We start from the raw sequence: 18452 nt of genomic DNA on the forward strand, positions 1-18452 counted from the left end.
CTCATTACTCATCTCTGAAGCACACACACAAAAACCCTGCTTAATAATGAACATATTTTGTATTTCAGATACACTACTATTCTATGTATTTATTCATTAATTTATTCAAGAAACATTAATTGAGCACCTACTGTGTGCTCAGTACTGAGCTATGTTTTAGAGATACAAATAAAAACAAACATGAGATATGGTCCCCACTTTTCTGTCCAGTCTAGGCATCAGGCAGAACAAAGACAGAGAGATGTATGCAAGCCCAGAGGTTATTCTAGGTGGACATAATTGGCCTCCCAGAGCTGCTGACCTTGATTCTATCCTTGAAGGAGAACTAGAATTAAATAGGTAGTTCCAGGCAGTTGTTCCATGTGTAAGGGCACAACACTTGTGGAGATTATGTGTGGTTTGGTATGGATGGAACCAAGGGTGAGTGAGGAAAAGAAGCAAGGGATGAGGTTAGAGAAATAGGCAGTGGTTGTGGTGATAGCAGTAAGGATGTTTTGGGGGTAAAATGCTTTAGATCAGAATTCTAGAAATCATTGCATAATATCTGTTCTTCTTGTAATAATGGAATAATAGCCTTTAAAGAAATTTTTGGCACGCCTATTAAGTTTCAAGCCATGTACCAGAAAAAAAGTTTTAAATATACATCAATGGCATTATTCATGAGGAATTTGCAAAGTAGATATTATTATCCCCATTTAAATTTGGGAAAACTGAGCTTGGGGAGGTCAAATACCTTCTCCAAGTTCATGAAGATAGTACGAAACACAACCATTCCTACGATTTAAATACTGGTGGTCAGATTTTAAAATTCATGTTTCTTCTACCACTCTTCACAGCCTGTAGGCATCTGCAGCTGCCTTTTTACAGCATTTAACGAGGGCCTGAACTTGGTGAGCCCAGGTTACAACCAACTCATTTAATGTAACAGAGGAGAATTTGTCTTGCACGTATATTCAAATTAGAATTATCTTGAAGCTTGGGTTACTACTATTAGAAAGCTTACACCTTTCAAAAATTATGACTTGGCTGGTCTTTAGTGGTATGATTCAATAGATAGTGAGAAATATTCAAAGTATCATAGGAAATGACAAATTTGAAGTTTGACTCAACTGATAATTCCTGTTCTATTAGTGTTCCCCCACCCATAATATTAGTACTATCACTTAGAATAGGGTCTTTTATTTTTTTTAGTATGCCTAACATTTCATGTATGGGGGCATAACTGCCACCTTTCCCTAGAAAATAAAAATGATTATTGGAAGAAAATTTTATGAAAATATTTCAAAATGTATATATTTTTGCTCCAAGTTCAATGTTAACTGAAAGGTAAGACAGCAACAGAAATAATGGTAGATCAGAATAGAGAAAGCATTCTTCTACTCTCATATTAGTCAGTCTAGAGATTTTGTGTTTAAAGATAAAAAGGGGGGATCCTAATTAATCCTCCCTTTCTAATAATTCCAAGGCAAATTTCATAGGCAGGAAAAATATCAGCAAAATTTATTCTGGAACTTTGAAGACTTTAACTTTTAAAGTTCAATTAAAAGCTTCCTTTGTTAGAAGGATTCTAAAAATATTTGTGGATTCTTTATTGTATCAACTTATAGTACTAAGGATGGGCAAATAAATATAAAGGGTTAAGTAAGGCAAGTTGTTTCATTTTAATTTCTGTGAGATCTAGCAAAAAGCTATAAAGGTTAAAATTGCCTCTCCTTTTTAAATGCACTTCAATTTTTTAAATGATCAAAACTATGACATTGCAAATGAAAGGAAGAGTGAATTTTATTATAAAAGGTTCCGGCTATCCTTTAGTTGAACTCAGAAGTCTGGATTGCAGATAGAGGTTTGCGTGTTATTAGTGTTTAGAACATAGTCTGTAGACGGTGATTGGAACCATGGGTGTGGATGAGATTGTTTATAGAGCATTTGTAAAACGAGAAGAAGGTTAAAATTCAGAACTCTCAGAAACAATAATATTTAAAAGGAGGAGGAAGGACAAGGGGGATAGGCCCAAAAAGATGATGAAAGACATGCGTGGAGAGATGGATGAAGACTCAGGAAGGAAGAGTCATGAGAACCAAGAGGTGGAGAGCATCCAATAGCAGGAGTATCAGGAAATGTTGCAGTTGAATAGTAGTTAATTGCATGTGACAATGAGTAAGTCATTGGTGACCTTTAGAGACGCAGATGGGTTTGTCTGAGAGAGAGTTTGCCCTTACTTTAACAACTAGCTTTTTATTCACTGCCCTAGGGGTCTTTATAAGCATCAGGTGTCATAATAAATATTTAATGTTTGAGTGGAAAACAATTTCCTATTATACTATAAATTAAAGGCATCTTTAAAGTGATTGTAAATCAATCTACCATGTAGATTATCCAGTTAAAATATTTTCATCTTTGGCTAATTTTCCTAATTATTTATCAGATGCTATTTCCCTCAGATAATTTTAATATGTTTTAAATTATTGACTTCCAGAGTCACTGGCACTTGGTAACAAATGTCTAATTCATACCAAAGGCCAGCCTCACATCCGTTCCTATTTCTTCTCTTCATTTACCCTAGGGAGGTTCCCTATATCCTCAACCCAATGACTCAGTGCAAGAACTGACCTCGGGGTAGGACTGACCACTGAACTATATATATTTTTCCCCTTAATCTTTAACTGAGTGAAGACTTTCTTCCCTACTCTTTTTTATTTTTTTCTTTTTCTTCTCAACTGAATTCACATCATTCAGCCTTCCTCTTTCTTTTCTAACATTTTTCCTGTTCACCCTAAATTTCTGGCTCTTTCTATCTTTATTTCTCTCCCTATCTTCCTTCCTTTTCTTGCTTCTTCTTACCTCTCTTTGTTCCCTTTGTTATATCCCTGCTCCTGTCAATTACCTCAATAGTAATTGCTAAGCCTAAAAGTTACCAAAGAAGGAAAGATCTAGGTTTTGAAATCTGTCAATCACAAAAGCAAGTCATAACCATTTCTAAAGCCTCGTGGGACTCAAGAAATTCTCTTTAGGATCTCCACTAGCACCATTTTCTAGGTAGACTTGCTGGTCATTAAATGCCAGCATTAAAGATAAATTAAGCTCATTTATTTTTATTATTATACCATTGTAATTACTTATATAATATTTCCAACTGTTTTTATAGCACACGTATAATATTTGAGCTACATTTGGGGCTAAAGAGTTGGGCTAAGACTGCTTCAGAGATGAACTATTCCATTTATAACACCATTTCTAAGGAAAATTTGTGCCGAGTTCCTAACAACTGATTAGCAAATTAAATTTTGGAATACACCTGTTTGTTAGCAAGGAACTGCCTATAATTAGGGAGGTAAATCTGTTGGGAAAAAAATCAAATAGGTGAGCCAAAATGCAGAAGCTTGTGTTGTGATAAGAGAACTAGTGGATATTTGTGTATTGCATGACTATTTCAAAGGGCTTTGATACAGATGCGCTGTCCTGAGTGTCACAACAACCTTGAACACTAAGTAAGGCAGCGTTTTCTATTATTTAAAAATTTGCAGATGAGAGAAGTGACTCAAAGGGTCAAGTAACTTTCCCAAGTTCAGGAAACACCTGGCTAGATGGGACCAGTCTTCTAATTCAAAGTCTTCCCCAGAATGGCTGCCTTTTTTTTATTGGGACCTGTTTAAGATTTTAATTGAAAACCAAAAGGTTCTGCTCATGCTGCTGCTAAAGAAAATGTCTGAAAGCTACTGCACTAGATGAAGACGGCCAGCATGATTTTCCAGAATGGCGGTTAGAAGTCAGGTAGAGGTATTACTCTCTAGCATTCATAATGTAGAAGAAAAACCTCTTTCCCTAATGCAATCATAATTCTGTAATGGAAAAAGTAAATAATGAACTCCTATGAGCTGAGCACTTTGCTAGACTTCATTTCATTTCCTCCTTCTGAAAACCTCATAAAGTACTCTTATTATCCCCATTTTACTGTGAGGAAACAAAGGCTCAGAAAGGTGATGTAACTTGCTCATGGCTCCCTGTCTTGTGAAGAGCAATGCAGTGATTTGGCTAACTTCATAGCTTGTGCTCTTATTTACAACTCACACTGGCTAGACTGCTTTCCTCCTCTTTGGGGATGCATTATTATACTCTGAAAAAAATAATATGCACAGGTTACTTTCCAATCCACCTGGATAGACAGAGGTTGCTGTACTGTACAAACTTCAGGGTGGTAGATTAAAGGGTCATCCACATGAAGTCTGTGAATTGTGTCCCCTGGAGTTGGGCAGAGGGTGTCCGGCACAGTGGGTCACAGAGGCCTCAGGAAGATCTGCCAAACCATGAAATTATTATAAATATTGAATGATTTTGAACTGAGGTTCTACATAAACTTTGACATTTTTAGTTGACTAGATTAGTGTGTCTCAATTTTGATTCGATGCACAGAAATAAGAAGCATCTCTAGTTACAAAATACAAAAAAAGGGCCCACTCTTAGAAGACAAAAAGATATTAATTTTAGAATATTTAGCTTTTTCCCTGTATTATCATTTGGAGATACGGTAATCATAGCAATATTTCTTTCTAGATGCTATTTTTCCCATGCAACCCAGGGAGAATTCTAACATGGCTCCTCATTCTTTTCTGTTTGGCCTTATGGTTTCTTAATCTAAACTTTATAGGAATAGCCTTAGTTACATTATAAGCAGTCAATCCCGAAACATTTATGGCTCATTTTATGCTTTGGGGTAGTATCCTGGGTAAACTGTGTCAGGGTGGGGATCAAAACATCCTCTTTTCCAGTCTGATCTAAATTCTCAGTTTTTCATACCCCATAATACACAATAATCTCCAAATGAATATCATTGTATCTGTTCAGAGTCGGGAGTGATCTACCATCAGCAAAGGCAAGAGAAGCTTTGTGAGGATAAGATTCAAATTGGTTCATGAAGAATAAATAGGATTCGAATAAACGGAAAGCAAGAGATATTTGGGGCAGAACATAAAAAAATGACAGGTTCAAAGGAAGAGATTTGCAAGATATGTTCCTAAAACCGTGAGAAGATGGCTCTTTGTTGTGAACAGGTGTTTCATGTGCGATAAAAGTAGAAAGTTAAATTTCTGTCAGATTTCAGACTGCCTTACATGTTGAGTTACCGTAAGTAATAGCAACAGCTCAAATCTATTGAATGCTTACTATGCACTGGAAACTGTTCTAAATACATGTTTCAAAGATTTGAACTTAATGATAAATGTATGAGTTAAATATAATAATTATCCCTATTTTACAGATTGGGCAATCAAATCTCAACTAAAATAATAAACTGGTGAGTAAGTAACAAAGCTAGGATTTAAGTAATGTGGGACCATGGAAAGATTTGGAAGGAGAGTGTGACATAGTTAAAATGGGGCTATTGGAGTATTCATCTGTTGGAGATTATCAGAATGAATCAGATGAAGGAAAAACAGAGAGGCTACAAGGCAGATGATCTCAGGAGTGCAGGCAGGAAGAATAAAAAGCCTGAATAAGGGGCAAAGCTTTGTTTGAAAGTGGGGATGATGAAGAAAGAGGAATCAGACATGAATCCCAGGTTTCAGCTGAGAGGATTGTGGAAGAATTAATTTTAAAAAAAGTGTTGGTGGGGAGAAACTTTGAAGGCAAGAGCACTAGTAATAGTGGTAATCAAGTTGGCATTAAATATGAAAATAAATGGCAGAAATCATACAAGGATTTCCAAATAATAGTAAATGCTATGGTACTTGGACACGGCTTTTGATGCATTGTTTTAAGATGGCTGGAGCTATTTAGTGACAAAATTGGACCACTACTATGGTGAATAGTTGTGAATAATTGGCTGAAGGGGTCACTAGCATTTTTTTTCATATAATCTGTGTGTGTTTGTGTGCACATTTTTCACACCTCTGATTCAAAATCTTTTTTTGCCTACAGAACGCTCTTTTCAAGAATTATGACTCTGACTCCAATGCTCACATCATACTCCGTGTATGCTACTATGACAGCATTCATCAGGTTTTGTTGTAATAGTTGTTTTTTTTTTTGTTTTGTTTTGTTTTTTATTTCTTTATTTTTGGCTGTGTAGGTCTTCGTTTCTGTGCGAGGGCTTTCTCTAGTTGCGGCGAGCGGGGGCCACTCTTCATCGTGGTGCGTGGGCCTCTCACTGTCGCGGCCTCTCTTGTTGTGGAGCACAAGCTCCAGACGCACAGGCTCAGTAGTTGTGGCTCACGGGCCTAGTTGCTCCGCGGCATGTGCGATCTTCCCAGACCACGGCTCGAATCCGTGTCCCCTGCATTGGCAGGCAGATTCTCAACCACTGCGCCACCAGGAAAGCCCTGTAATAGTTTTTAACATGCCTGTGTGTTCACTAAACTCTGTCCTCCTCAAGAACAGAGGTCATGTGTCATTTATCTTTATTCTCTAGCACAGAGCTGAGCAACAGTAAGTGCATAATAAATACTTGTTTAATGATGATTCCACGGTATATAAGGACATACTTGTTATAATGTAGGTAAAATGGAATCCAATGAAGTCTATTGTGTAACTGGACTCAAGTTCCTGTCTAGACAGTGTCTCCAAATGAATGGCCAATAAAGAGATGAGTAAGGAAATGTTATGACAGAGCCAGAAGTGAGGTGCTCCTCAAGCAGATCTTACAGGGGTAACTAAAGTCCTCTAAGGATCGACCTGTGTTTTCTTTAGTCAAACTGACTTTCTTTTGCAACTTTTAGATAGTTAAAGGACTAATTTTTGTGTCTCCTGAGGTACAATTAAGTATTAAATTCTGAGGTACAGCCTATATTTGATACAGAACTTAATGGACTATATGCGTGTGTGTATGTATGTAATATACGGTGATATATGTAAAATACTTTGTAAAATACTTAGAACAGAGCTTAGCACAGACTAAGCTATATGATAAAGTGGTGTAGATCAAATTAGAATCCTGAAGGCTTTGTGCATTTGTATTACTTAGGATAATGTTTTCTGCTGTAACAAACAAATCTGAAAAAATATCAGTGACTTAATGAAAATTTCTTTCTTGCACATAAACAGTCCCACGTGAACATTCCTAGTTGGTAGCTGGCCTTCCAAATGAGCTTTCTGGAACAGAGGACTCCTTCATCTTGCAACTTTGCCCTTCTCCAGGGCTTCTTGCTTATTTGCATTTAGCTTATTGATGGGGGAAATGAGGGTGAATAAGACACACTGACTTCTTTTCCCCTTATCCCAAAAGTGACAAGTGTTATTCCACACAAATTCCATTGGTGAGAACCAGCCACATGGCCATGTCAACAGAAAGGCCATGGGGATTCTAGACTAGCTATGTGCATAGGAAGAAGAGTAAATGCATTTGGTGAAGAGCTGACCAGCCCCTCCAATTCCAGTCTCACTCTTAGAATACACTTATCTCTTCCCCAGGGACACAACCCCAAATTCGATCCAATAAACAAACCCAGTTTAAAATCTAGAACCTCTAGGGGATATGCAGTGCTTGCTCTCTCTCAGGTCCAAATGTTCTACTGGCTTCTGATCTGAAGACAAGATATCTCTGCTGCCTCCTGCCTCTGCGTCTGCCATCTAGCACACAACAGTGGGGCAGAGAGACGGTAACTGCAATGCAAGCTCCCGTTTAGAAAGGCAACAATGAGAAACTCAGCATTTGGGGGGTCTCATTATTTCAATCATAAAGTCCAACGGAGCTGTGACGTTCCTTTGCCCCGACAGTAGGGAAATTCTTCCATAGTCCCTGACTATGCCTCCTGGAAACTTCTGTCCCCTAGTTTCTTGTTCCCTTTGGTCTCAGATGCCCTCAGTCTTTGGGAGCTTTGGCCACGTGTGGAGAGCATGTTAGACAGTATACTCTCGTTGGGTGTTAGATAGTATGCCCATTTCATAATTCTTCAAGTTTGAGCTTGTTTAAAGTTCAAACAGTTGATTTTTATTGTTCCTGTTATTGTTGTTTGTGTTTTTTTTTTTAGGGGGGCAATACTAGTCCCATATACATTTATTCAATTTTTTACCTGTACTGTTTCATTCAGTTCTACATTCCAGTAATTACAACCAAAGTTTCTTTCTTTATTTATTACTTTATTTCTCTGTTTCCTGATCCTTATGCCTCTCTACCTTAACTTCATGACTTGGATATGGAGATTGTTGGTTAATCTTTGCTGCAAGACTGAAACGTTTTATTCAACTAAGAAGTCTAACTGGACCTTTGATGCTCAAAGCTTGTTCAAACTTACCTGTCTTACTATTTGAGGATCCCGAAATAAACATCATTTTCAACTAAATAAAGCTCTTGACTCTCTTTTTTCTTTAATTTGTACCTCAAAATGAGCTGATTCCTGCCTGAAGACATCTCTTTCTTATAATACCTTGCTAACAGCTGCACATAGTAGCCCATAACATTCTGACATTTTCCAACAACTTCCCTTAAAAGCTATATAGTCTCAGGGGGCACATATTCTGCCTTCCAAATGGTCACAGTTTTATCAAACATTTTACATGGTATAATGTGAGTTTCCAGCTGCCCAGCCTGTTGTAACCATTTTGACTTCTAAGCCAGTGCCATACAATTTCATAATTGTTGTTACAGCAGAACACTGTTCCTGATAGGAATTTGTTTTAATTTCTGTTTTAAATGTTAGTTGCTGTAACAAAATATCTCCAAATAATAATAAAAAATCTCCAAAATCTCAGTAACTCAAAGGTTTATTTCTTGCTGATCAGATGTTCTACATTTTCCTCTCAGGAATGATCCACTCCAGCAGAATGGATCTAGTTTTGTCCATGTGTCTTTGGATTCCTTAGAAACACTTCCCTGGCTTGAAATTACTTGCACCCTCCTTCTAGCTAAATTATATTCTATAGAATGGAGGTTCTTGTCACCCAATAGTCCATGGAAGACTTAGACATATGGACCCAGATTTGACAGAGACTGGGTGAATTGGCAACTGTCAATCTCTGGTATGTCTCAACGTTTTTAGATCCAAGCTCTTTAAAGATGAACATAAAAATGTTATATTCTCCCACCTCCTTTCTCTAGTAGTACCAACATTTTGAAGTGAGAGGTGGATCAGTTATGCCTTCCATTATTTTTCTGTGCATAGAGTGAAATCTTGACAGAAGAAAGCATAAAAACTGAAGTGAGGAAGAAGAATAGATAAGAGCATGGCTTACTTGCTTGACTCCTTAACCAGACTCTAAGCTGCTTCCTGACAAGGGCTTTATCTGTAAAACTCCTGTGCTAGACATGGTGATTTGCCCAGAGTATGCATTAATTCATTGTCCTCGATGTGTGGTGAGGAGCATGGGCTCTGAAGTCAGATTGTCATTGTTTAAATTCCTCCTCTGCCAGCTGCCATGAATCATGGGCAAGCTACTTGATTTTTCTGTGCCTCAATCCCATCATCTGGAAAACTGGAAAAATAGAGATGCTTACATGATAGGCCTATTGTGGGACTTAACTGAGATAATAAATGTACAGGGCTTAGAGTAATGCCTGGGCCCAGGGTAAGCTTTGAATAAATATGAATTGCAATTTTGAGATACAGCATGGCATGGTGGTTGAAAGTAGGGCTCTGAAGCCAGGCTAACCGAATTCTAATCTCTGCTTTACTCCTTCCTCCTAATTTTTCTGGGGTGAATTTAAGTTCTTTATGCCTGTTTTTACATGACAAACATTCAACAAACACTAATATTATACTGAGCCACTAAAGGAATGATTTATTTATTTATTTATTTTTGGCTGTGTTGGGTCTTCGTTTCTGTGCGAGGGTTTTCTCTAGTTGTGGCAAGCGGGGGCCACTCTTCATCGCGGTGCGCGGGCCTCTCACTATCGCGGCCTCTCTTGTTGCGGAGCACAGGCTCCAGACGCGCAGGCTCAGTAGTTGTGGTTCATGGGCGTAGTTGCTCCGCGGCATGTGGGATCTTCCCAGACCAGGGCTCGAACCCGTGTCCCCTGCATTGGCAGGCAGATTCTCAACCACTGCGCCACCAGGGAAGCCCCAAAACGAATGATTTAAAAGGTAAAATTAGTCCAAGGTAAGCAGTTAACAGCGCTAATTCCAACATCTGATTTTGGTTTGTGACCTTGTTTTTCACATTGATATTGACATGAAATTCTCCCTTAGATGTGCCTAGTTTGTATGCCAGAAGACAAACCTATGTCTTGTCTTTCTTTTCCATTGCCCGTTCCCCATACCTTGCATTTCAAATTGTGAGAAATCACAATATCAGAAGGAACCCATTCAATGCACCTCATAATAGAAACACAAGCATTTCCCTTATTAGCTAAATCTTACAAACAGAAGTATTTGTGAAATGGGGTGGATTGACATCATTTTATAGGGAAGGAAGAATTAGATTTAAGAACTTTGCTGTGTATCCAGCAGAGATAAAAAAAAGTAAAATAATATCCTAGGAAACTACATGGCATTTTCTAATATAAAAGACTTTCAGTCATTTATTGCTGTTTGCAGTAGTGTTTCATAGTTTCTGACAGAAAAAAAAAAAAAGATACCACCACCCACATTTTGTCTGGAGTTAATGCGTATTTTTCCACTTGTCAGAGTGTGGGAGGCTCTCTGTTTATATAATTACAGCTTTCAAAAATTGCTTAAATAGACATGGGTAAAGAAGTAAAACTGCATGTGGAATATTCGGATGACACTGAATCTGTTGGGTCTATGGGATTTTCTTAGAAAAACTGAGATGTGTTTTCAGCTCTCACTTGGATGGAACTTGGATGGAACCTTTGCTGGAGGTTCAGAAACAGCTTTTCTGTGTTGCTGACAATCCTGACAATGGTCCTGATGAGTTATCTGTATAAACATGCTCCCCAAACCAACTCAACCCGCTTCTGTCTGGGACATTTGGAGAAAAGAGCAATGAGCTCTGTCTTCCCCTGCAACCTGGGGCATCCAAGGAGATCAGGAGGAAGAAGACAAACCCTGACCAAACTTGCTACCTTTTTTTTACTTTTCCTCATGGCTATTTTGGTGTCATCTTAAGAAGTGAAGAATTTGACATGAGTGGGAGTGAGGAATGAAAAAGAGGTCCAGATGAAATGGGGCTTGTGTTTGTGAGGGGCAAGTGGTCACCTTCACTCACCTTTATGCACTTTTTTGAACAGGTAAAAATAATTATGGATGTCTTTCTCAAAATTCTGCCTTTCTTTCTCATGCTTCATTTTTTTTTTAATTTATTTTTTTTATTTCTAAAGAGCTTTACTGAGGTAAATTGATGTACAATGAACTTCACATTTTAAAAGTATACAATTTGATAAGTTCTGAAGTATGTATACACCCATGAAGCCATCACTCAAATCAAGAAATAAACATCTTCATCATGTCCAAACATTTTTTGTGCCCTCTTTAAATCCTTCTCTCCTGCCCCTCCTTGTCTTTCTGCCTCACCTCTCCCCATTACCACCTCCCCATCCTCTAGTAAGCCACTGCTCTGCTTTCTGTCTCAATAGATTGGTTGGCATTTTCTAGAATTTTATAGAAATGGAATCACACAGAATGTATTCTTTTTTGTAACAATTCCTTCACTCAGCATAATTATTTTGAAATTCATCCATCTTCTTGTGTGATTTAGTTCTCTCCTTTTGTTGAGTAGTATTCCAAATTGTGTAGGATATATCACAATTAGTTTATCTGTTGATGGACATTTGGATTGTTTCTAAATTTTAGCTATTACAAATAAAGTTGCTATGACGTTTGTGTATAAGCCTTTGTATGAATATGTGCTTTCAATTCCTTTTGGATAAATAACTAAGAGTGGAATGGCTGAAACACATGGTAGGTATATTTTTAAATTTTAGAGAAACTGCTAAACGATTTTTCAAAGTGGTTATACCATTTTAGGTTCACACTAGCAGCACCGAGAATTCTGGTTTCTCCATATCGCCAAACACTTGGTATGGTCAGATGTTTTAACTTTAGCCATTCTAACAAGTGAGTAGAACTACAATTTTAATTGACATTTCCCCAATGACAAGTGATGTTGAGCATCTTTTCATGTGCTTATTTGCCACCCATATATCTGTTCAAGTTTTTTACTCATTTTTAAGTAAGTTGTTTGTTTTCTTAATATCAAAGTATATTTTCTATTTTTAAATATATTATTCTATTAAGAAAGTTAACATGCAATAAAAATGACTTTTTGGTGCACAGTTCTATGAATGTTACCACATGTATAATTTCATATAACCACATCAACAATTAGGATACAAAACAGTTCCACCACCCCAGAAAAACTTCCTCTACCTGCCCCTTTGTGGTCTTATTCTACCCCATCCCAACCTTTGCTCTGCTATCCATTACTATAGTTTTGTCTTTTCAAATCTGTCATATAAATTGTGTTATATATTAGATAACATTTTGAAACTGGCTTCTCTCATCCAGTGTAATGCCTTTGAGATTTGTCCAAGTTGTTGTATCAATAGTTTGTTCCTTTTGATTGCTGGGTAGTATTGCATTGTACGGATATACCACAGTTTGTTTATCCATTATTTGTTGAAGGACATTTGAGTTGTTTCCAGTTTCTGGTGATTATGAATACATTTATGTACAGGGTTTTGTGAGAACATAGCTTTTTATTTTTCTAGGCAAAATACCTAGGAATAGGATTTCTTGATCTTAACGATAAATGCATGTTTAAAATACACTTAAAGAACCTGCAAACTCTTTTTCCAGAGTGGCTGTACAATTTTGCATTCAACAATGTATGTGAGATCCAGTTGCTTATTGGCACTTAGGATTATCAGTATTTATATTTCAGCCATTCTAATAGGTGTGTAGTAATACCTCACTTCTATTTTAATTTTCATTTCCTCTATAGCAAGTGATATTGAATACCTTTTCTTGTGATAATATCTCATCCATAAATCCTCTCTGGGGAAGTGTTTATTCAGATCTTTTGTCCATTTACTTAATTGCATTGCTTGTTTTCTTACCGTTGAATTTTGAGAATTACTTCTTTACTTGTAATATCTTTGTCTGGTTTTGGTGTAAATGTAGAGCTTTTCTCATAGATTGAATCAAGAAGGAGACCCTTCACTCCAATTTTCTGGAAAATTTTGTGTAGTACCATTTTCCCTTAATTGTTTGTTAGAATACATTAAGGAAGGCATCTGTACCTAGAATTTTCTTTGTGGGAAGTCATAAACTACAATGCATTTTCTTTAACTGATATATGGCTAGTCCAGATATCTATTTTTTTTCATTTTTTTCCTTCCAGCTTTATTGAGATGTAATTGAAATAAAGATTGTGTAAGTTAAAGTTGTACAACATGATGATTTGATATATATATTAATATATATACACACACATATATATTCAAAAATGATTGCCACAATTAGTTAACGCATACATCACCTCACATAGTTACCATTTTCTGTGTGTGTGGTGAGAACTCTTAACTACTCTTAGCAATTTTCAAGTATACAATAGAGTATTGTTAACTACAGTCACCATACTGTACATTGGATGCCCAAAAGTTATTCATCTTAAAACTGAAAGTTTGTATCCTTTGACTACCTTCATCCTTTTCCCCTACCTCCTGCCCTTGAAAACCAACAATCTACTCTGTTTCTATCAGTTCAGGGTATTTTATTTTTCTTTGTTTGTTTGTTTTTAGATTCCACTTATCAGTGATATAGTACAGTATTTGTCTTTCTGTCTGACTTATTTCACTTAGCATAATGTCCTCAAAATTCATCTATGTTGGCACAAATGGCAGGATTTCCCTCTTTTTTATGGCTGAATAATATTCCATTGTGTGTGTGTGTGTGTGTGTGTGTGTGTGTGTGTATATATATATATATACCATATTTTCTTTACCCATTTATCCATTGATGGACACATATGTTGCTTCCATAGCTCAGCTATTGGTAATAATGTTGCAATGAAAATGGGAGTGCAGGTATCACTTCAAGATAGTGATTCCATTTCCTTTGAACATATACCCAGAAGTGGAATTACTGGATCATACAGTAGTTCTATTTTTAAATTTTTGAGGAAACTCCATACTGTTTTCGGTCATGGCTGCATACTAATTTACAGTACATAGAGTTGCCTCCTCTCCACATCCTCCCCAGCACATATCTCATGACTTTTGATAATAGCCACTCTAACCAGTATGAGGTGATATCTCATTGTGGTTTTAATTTGCATTTCCCTGATGATTAGTGATGTTGAGCATCTTTTTGTGTACCTGTTGGCAATTTGTATATCTTCTTTGATGAAATGTCTATTAGACGTTTTGCCCATTTTTGATAGCATTATTTGCTTTTTGCTATTAAGTTGTACAATTTCCTTATATATTTTTGGTATGAACTCCTCAGGTATATGAGGGGCTTGCAAATATATTTTCTCAATATGTAGGTTGCCTTTTTATTTTGTTGATATTTATTCAGCTGTGCAGAAGCTTTTTGGTTTGATGTAGTTCCACTTGCTTATTTTTTATTTTGTTGCTTGTTCTTACTGTGTCATAGCCAAAAATCATTTCCAAGACTAATGTCAAGGAACTTTCCCCCTATGTTTTCTTCTAGGAGTTTTATGGCTTCTGGTCTTTTAAGTCTTTATCCATTTTGAATTAATTGTTGTGAGTGGTGTGAGATAAGGGTCTGGCTTCATTCTTTTTCATGTGGATATTTTGTTTTCCAAACACCATTTATTGAAAAGACTTTTCCCATTCAGTATTCCTGGTTCTGATGTCAAATATTAGTTTATTTCTGGGATCTCAATTTTTTTCCATTAGCCTATGTGTCTGTCGTTATGATAATGCCATACTATTTTGATTACTATAATTTTGTGGCATAGTTTAAATTAGGAATTGCTATGCTTCCAAATTTGTTCTTTCTCAGAATTGGTTTGGCTAGTTGGGGTCTTTAGTAGTTACATATGAATGTTAAGATTTATTTTTCTACTTCTGTAAAAGAAATGCCCTTGGAATTTTGACAGAGATTGCATTGAATCTATAGAGGACTTTAGGTAGTGTGGATATTTTAACAATATTAATTTTCTGATCCATGAACACAGGATAGTTTTCCATTTATTTGTGTCTTCTTCAGTTTCTTTCATCAATGTCTTATAGTTTCCAGTGACCAGATCTTTCACCTCCTTGATTTGACCCAGATTGGGTGGGGCCACAAGCTGGGCTTCAGGATGGGTATGCAGCTGACAGTGGTCCACTTGCAGGCAGTGTTGCTAGCCAGGGCCTCTGGTTAGGTGCAACCTATGGTTCTACCCCGTAGTTGGACAGAGCTGGAGACTGTTCTCCATGGTTGGGTGGGGTCACTGTCTTGACTCCTTGGTTGGGTGGGGCTGCAGGCTGTGTTCAGCAATTGAGTAGGGCCATATGCTCGGCTCTGCTGCTCGGTAGGGTTGAGGGCTGGGCACCATGGCTGGGCAGTACAATAGGGTGGGCTCTGAGGCTTCTCAGTGTCACTCTTTGGGCTCCCCTGTTACGCCACTAAAGGTTATGCTGAACATTTGGGCAGGGCTGCTGGCTTAGCTCCCTGCCAAAGTGGGATGTAGGATGCAGCTTCTGGGTATCTGTGGCCAGGCTTCCCAGAGGGGTGGGACTTGAGGTTACGCTAAGCAGTTAGGCAGGACTGGGAATTTGCTTTCCTTCTGGATGGGGCTGCAGAATGGGCTCCATGTCCAGTATGGCCAATTGGCTGGGGATCCAAACCAACCCAGTTCCCTGGCCAGATGGGGCCACTGGCTCTGCAGATGAGCAGAACTGCTGGCTGGGATCTCTGCTCAGGTGCTGCTGTGAGCAGGCACATTACCCACCAAGATCTGAGTGCTGGTTGCTGTAAGCCCTCACTCCTCTTCTCCATCTCTATCTGATACCAAGTAGTCAAGCTCCATATATCACTCCAATGATCTCCATGAGATGAGATTGGAGTGAGCCTCCCAGGAAGCATCCCACAACTCTGGCCAAGCTGGAGGTCCACCTTGGGATCTTTTTTATCTCCTGGAGAAACTGTAGGCCTAGGAGGACCCTCTCAGTGCAGTGCCATGCGGGCCTGCAGGAAGGGTGATGCAGTCAAAGTAAAAGTGCTCCTCTTCCATTTACAGTGTGGTCCTTCTTCTCAGCCCTTGTTGTCTAGGAGGGGTGTTCCAGCATCATCCCAGGTTCTGCGATTTTCATTTGCTTGCTTTGGGTTTAGCGTGCTCTTCTTGTTCGAATACCTTAAAGTTGATTCTGAGGTTACTATTTGAGACCTCACTTTTTTTAATAATATAGGGGATTGGTTCTAAAAATGTTCCTCTACTGTAGGTTACTGCTAAGCAGCATCGTACAAATTTTGATATGTTTATGTTCATTAGTTCACAGTACTTTCTAATTTCTCTTTTAATTTTTCTTTAACCCATGCAATATTTAAAAGAGTATTATTTATTTTCCAAATACTTAGGACTTTCCCAGAAATCTTTCTGTTGTTAATTTCTAACTTAATTTTGCTGTGGTCAGAAAACTTACTTTGTGGGACCTGAATATTTTCAAATTTATTGAGATTTGTATTATGGTCTATGAATATGGCCCATCTTGGTTAATGTTTAATGTGCACTCGAAAAAAATGGGCAATTTGGCTGTGATTGTTCGTTGTGAAGAATTCTACAGTTTGTAGGAAGATAGCTTAATATCATTATTATTGCATCAAATCCTCAAGATTAACCTCCAGACACCACAGTGTCTACTACACGGCAGCAAAGACATTAGCCCAAGTACTGGGTTTGTTCCTATAGAGGCATAAACGGTCATGTTGTTTTATTTGAAAGGCAAAATAGTGTAGAAAAAATGGCCTCTGAAGCAAACCTTTCTGGATTCAAATCTTGGTTTTCCCACTAACGAGCTGTATGACTCAAGATGAGTTATTATGGGCTTTGCAGACGCCGCCACCCCGGAACCTCCCGCGCTGCCCAACCATGGTCAACCCTACCGTGTTCTTTGACATCGCCGTCGACGGCGAGCCCTTGGGCCGCGTCTCCTTCGAGCTGTTTGCAGACAAAGTTCCAAAGACAGCAGAAAACTTTCGTGCTCTGAGCAATGGGGAGAAAGGCTTTGGTTATAAAGGTTCCTGCTTTCACAGAATAATTCCGGGATTTATGTGCCAGGGTGGTGATTTCACACGCCATAATGGTACTGGTGGCAAGTCCGTCTATGGGGAGAAATTTGATGATGAGAATTTCCTCCTGAAGCACACGGGTCCTGGCATCTTGTCCATGGCAAATGCTGGCCCCAACACAAACGGTTCCCAGTTTTTCATCTGCACTGCCAAGACTGAGTGGTTGGATGGCAAACCTGTGGTCTTTGGCAAGGTGAAAGAGGGCATGAATATTGTGGAAGCCATAGAGCGCTTTGGGTCCAGGAATGGCAAGACCAGCAGGAAGATCACCATTGCTGACTGTGGACAAATCTAATAATAAATTTGACTTGTGTTTTATCTTAACCACCAGACCATTCCTTCTGTAGCTCAGGAGAGCACCCCTTCATCCCCATCTGCTCAAAATATACTATAATCATTGCACTTCTTTGGGTTCCATATTTTCCTTATTCCCCTCCAAGTTAAGCTGAATTGCAAAGTTAAGTTTATGGTTATGAAATAAAAACTAAACAACCAAAAAAAAAAAAAAAGATGAGTTATTATGCCATAGAAGATTAACGTGAAGATGGAAAGAATTAATACATTTAAACACGTAAAACACTGCCTCAATAAGCATTAGTTCTTATTATCGTTGGAAAATTTTTAAAATATGATGAATCCAAGGTGAGTAACTCTAGTATTGGCTTAGAAACAAAATAATTCTAGTATTTATCTGTACAGTTTTTTTCCTTAATTTTAAAGGAAACAGTATATTGCTTCAACAAAAATAAGAGAGGCTTTCTGTGTCTGTGGGGATCCAGTTCTGCACTCTGAGCTGTCATGCGAAGCCAGTGTGGCTTAGACATTCATACAACGTGTACCCATATTCTTTTGCATCCCTGCCAAAACCATTTAGAGATAACAAATCAGGGATGAACAGCAGCTTTCTATACACAATTAGATGTCAACTTATTACTAATTAAACTCTGTACAGTTATGGTTCAAATTAAAATAGTTTATTGCTCAAATTAAGGTTTTTGTGAGTAACGAATATCCAGCACTTCTTTATAGTAGAATGAGTTCTAAGTATGCTCACAATATTGACCTTATGAATACTGGGGTTTTCTTGGTTGTTGTTTTTAAGGATTCCCATCCATATAACCATAAACCAGAATCAAATGGTCACATTAAGTATATAGGAAGAAGAAGATTGAATGAATTGAGGAATCAAGTTTTTTTCACATCCAATAGTACAGGATGAAAATGAACTCCAACTAATTTGGACTTTCTTTCAATTGTATTGATTCTTCTATGAGGAGAAAATGAGAATTATGTTTGACTTTCTGGAGTGTGTATTTTTTCAACATT

The 18452-nt window shown here is 37.8% G+C and overlaps 1 pseudogene across 1 annotated transcript; it reads left to right on the forward strand.

The window, feature by feature from the left end:
- Positions 1-16842: 16842 nt before the first annotated feature.
- LOC309630464 (peptidyl-prolyl cis-trans isomerase A pseudogene) lies at positions 16843-17450 on the forward strand (annotated as a pseudogene). Its single transcript has one exon. The product of its transcript is annotated as a peptidyl-prolyl cis-trans isomerase A pseudogene (transcript).
- The last annotated feature ends 1002 nt before the right edge of the window (positions 17451-18452 follow it).

This window comes from Balaenoptera borealis (genome assembly GCF_965194805.1).
Source record: "Balaenoptera borealis genome assembly, chromosome: 6".
Taxonomy (NCBI): domain Eukaryota; kingdom Metazoa; phylum Chordata; class Mammalia; order Artiodactyla; family Balaenopteridae; genus Balaenoptera; species Balaenoptera borealis.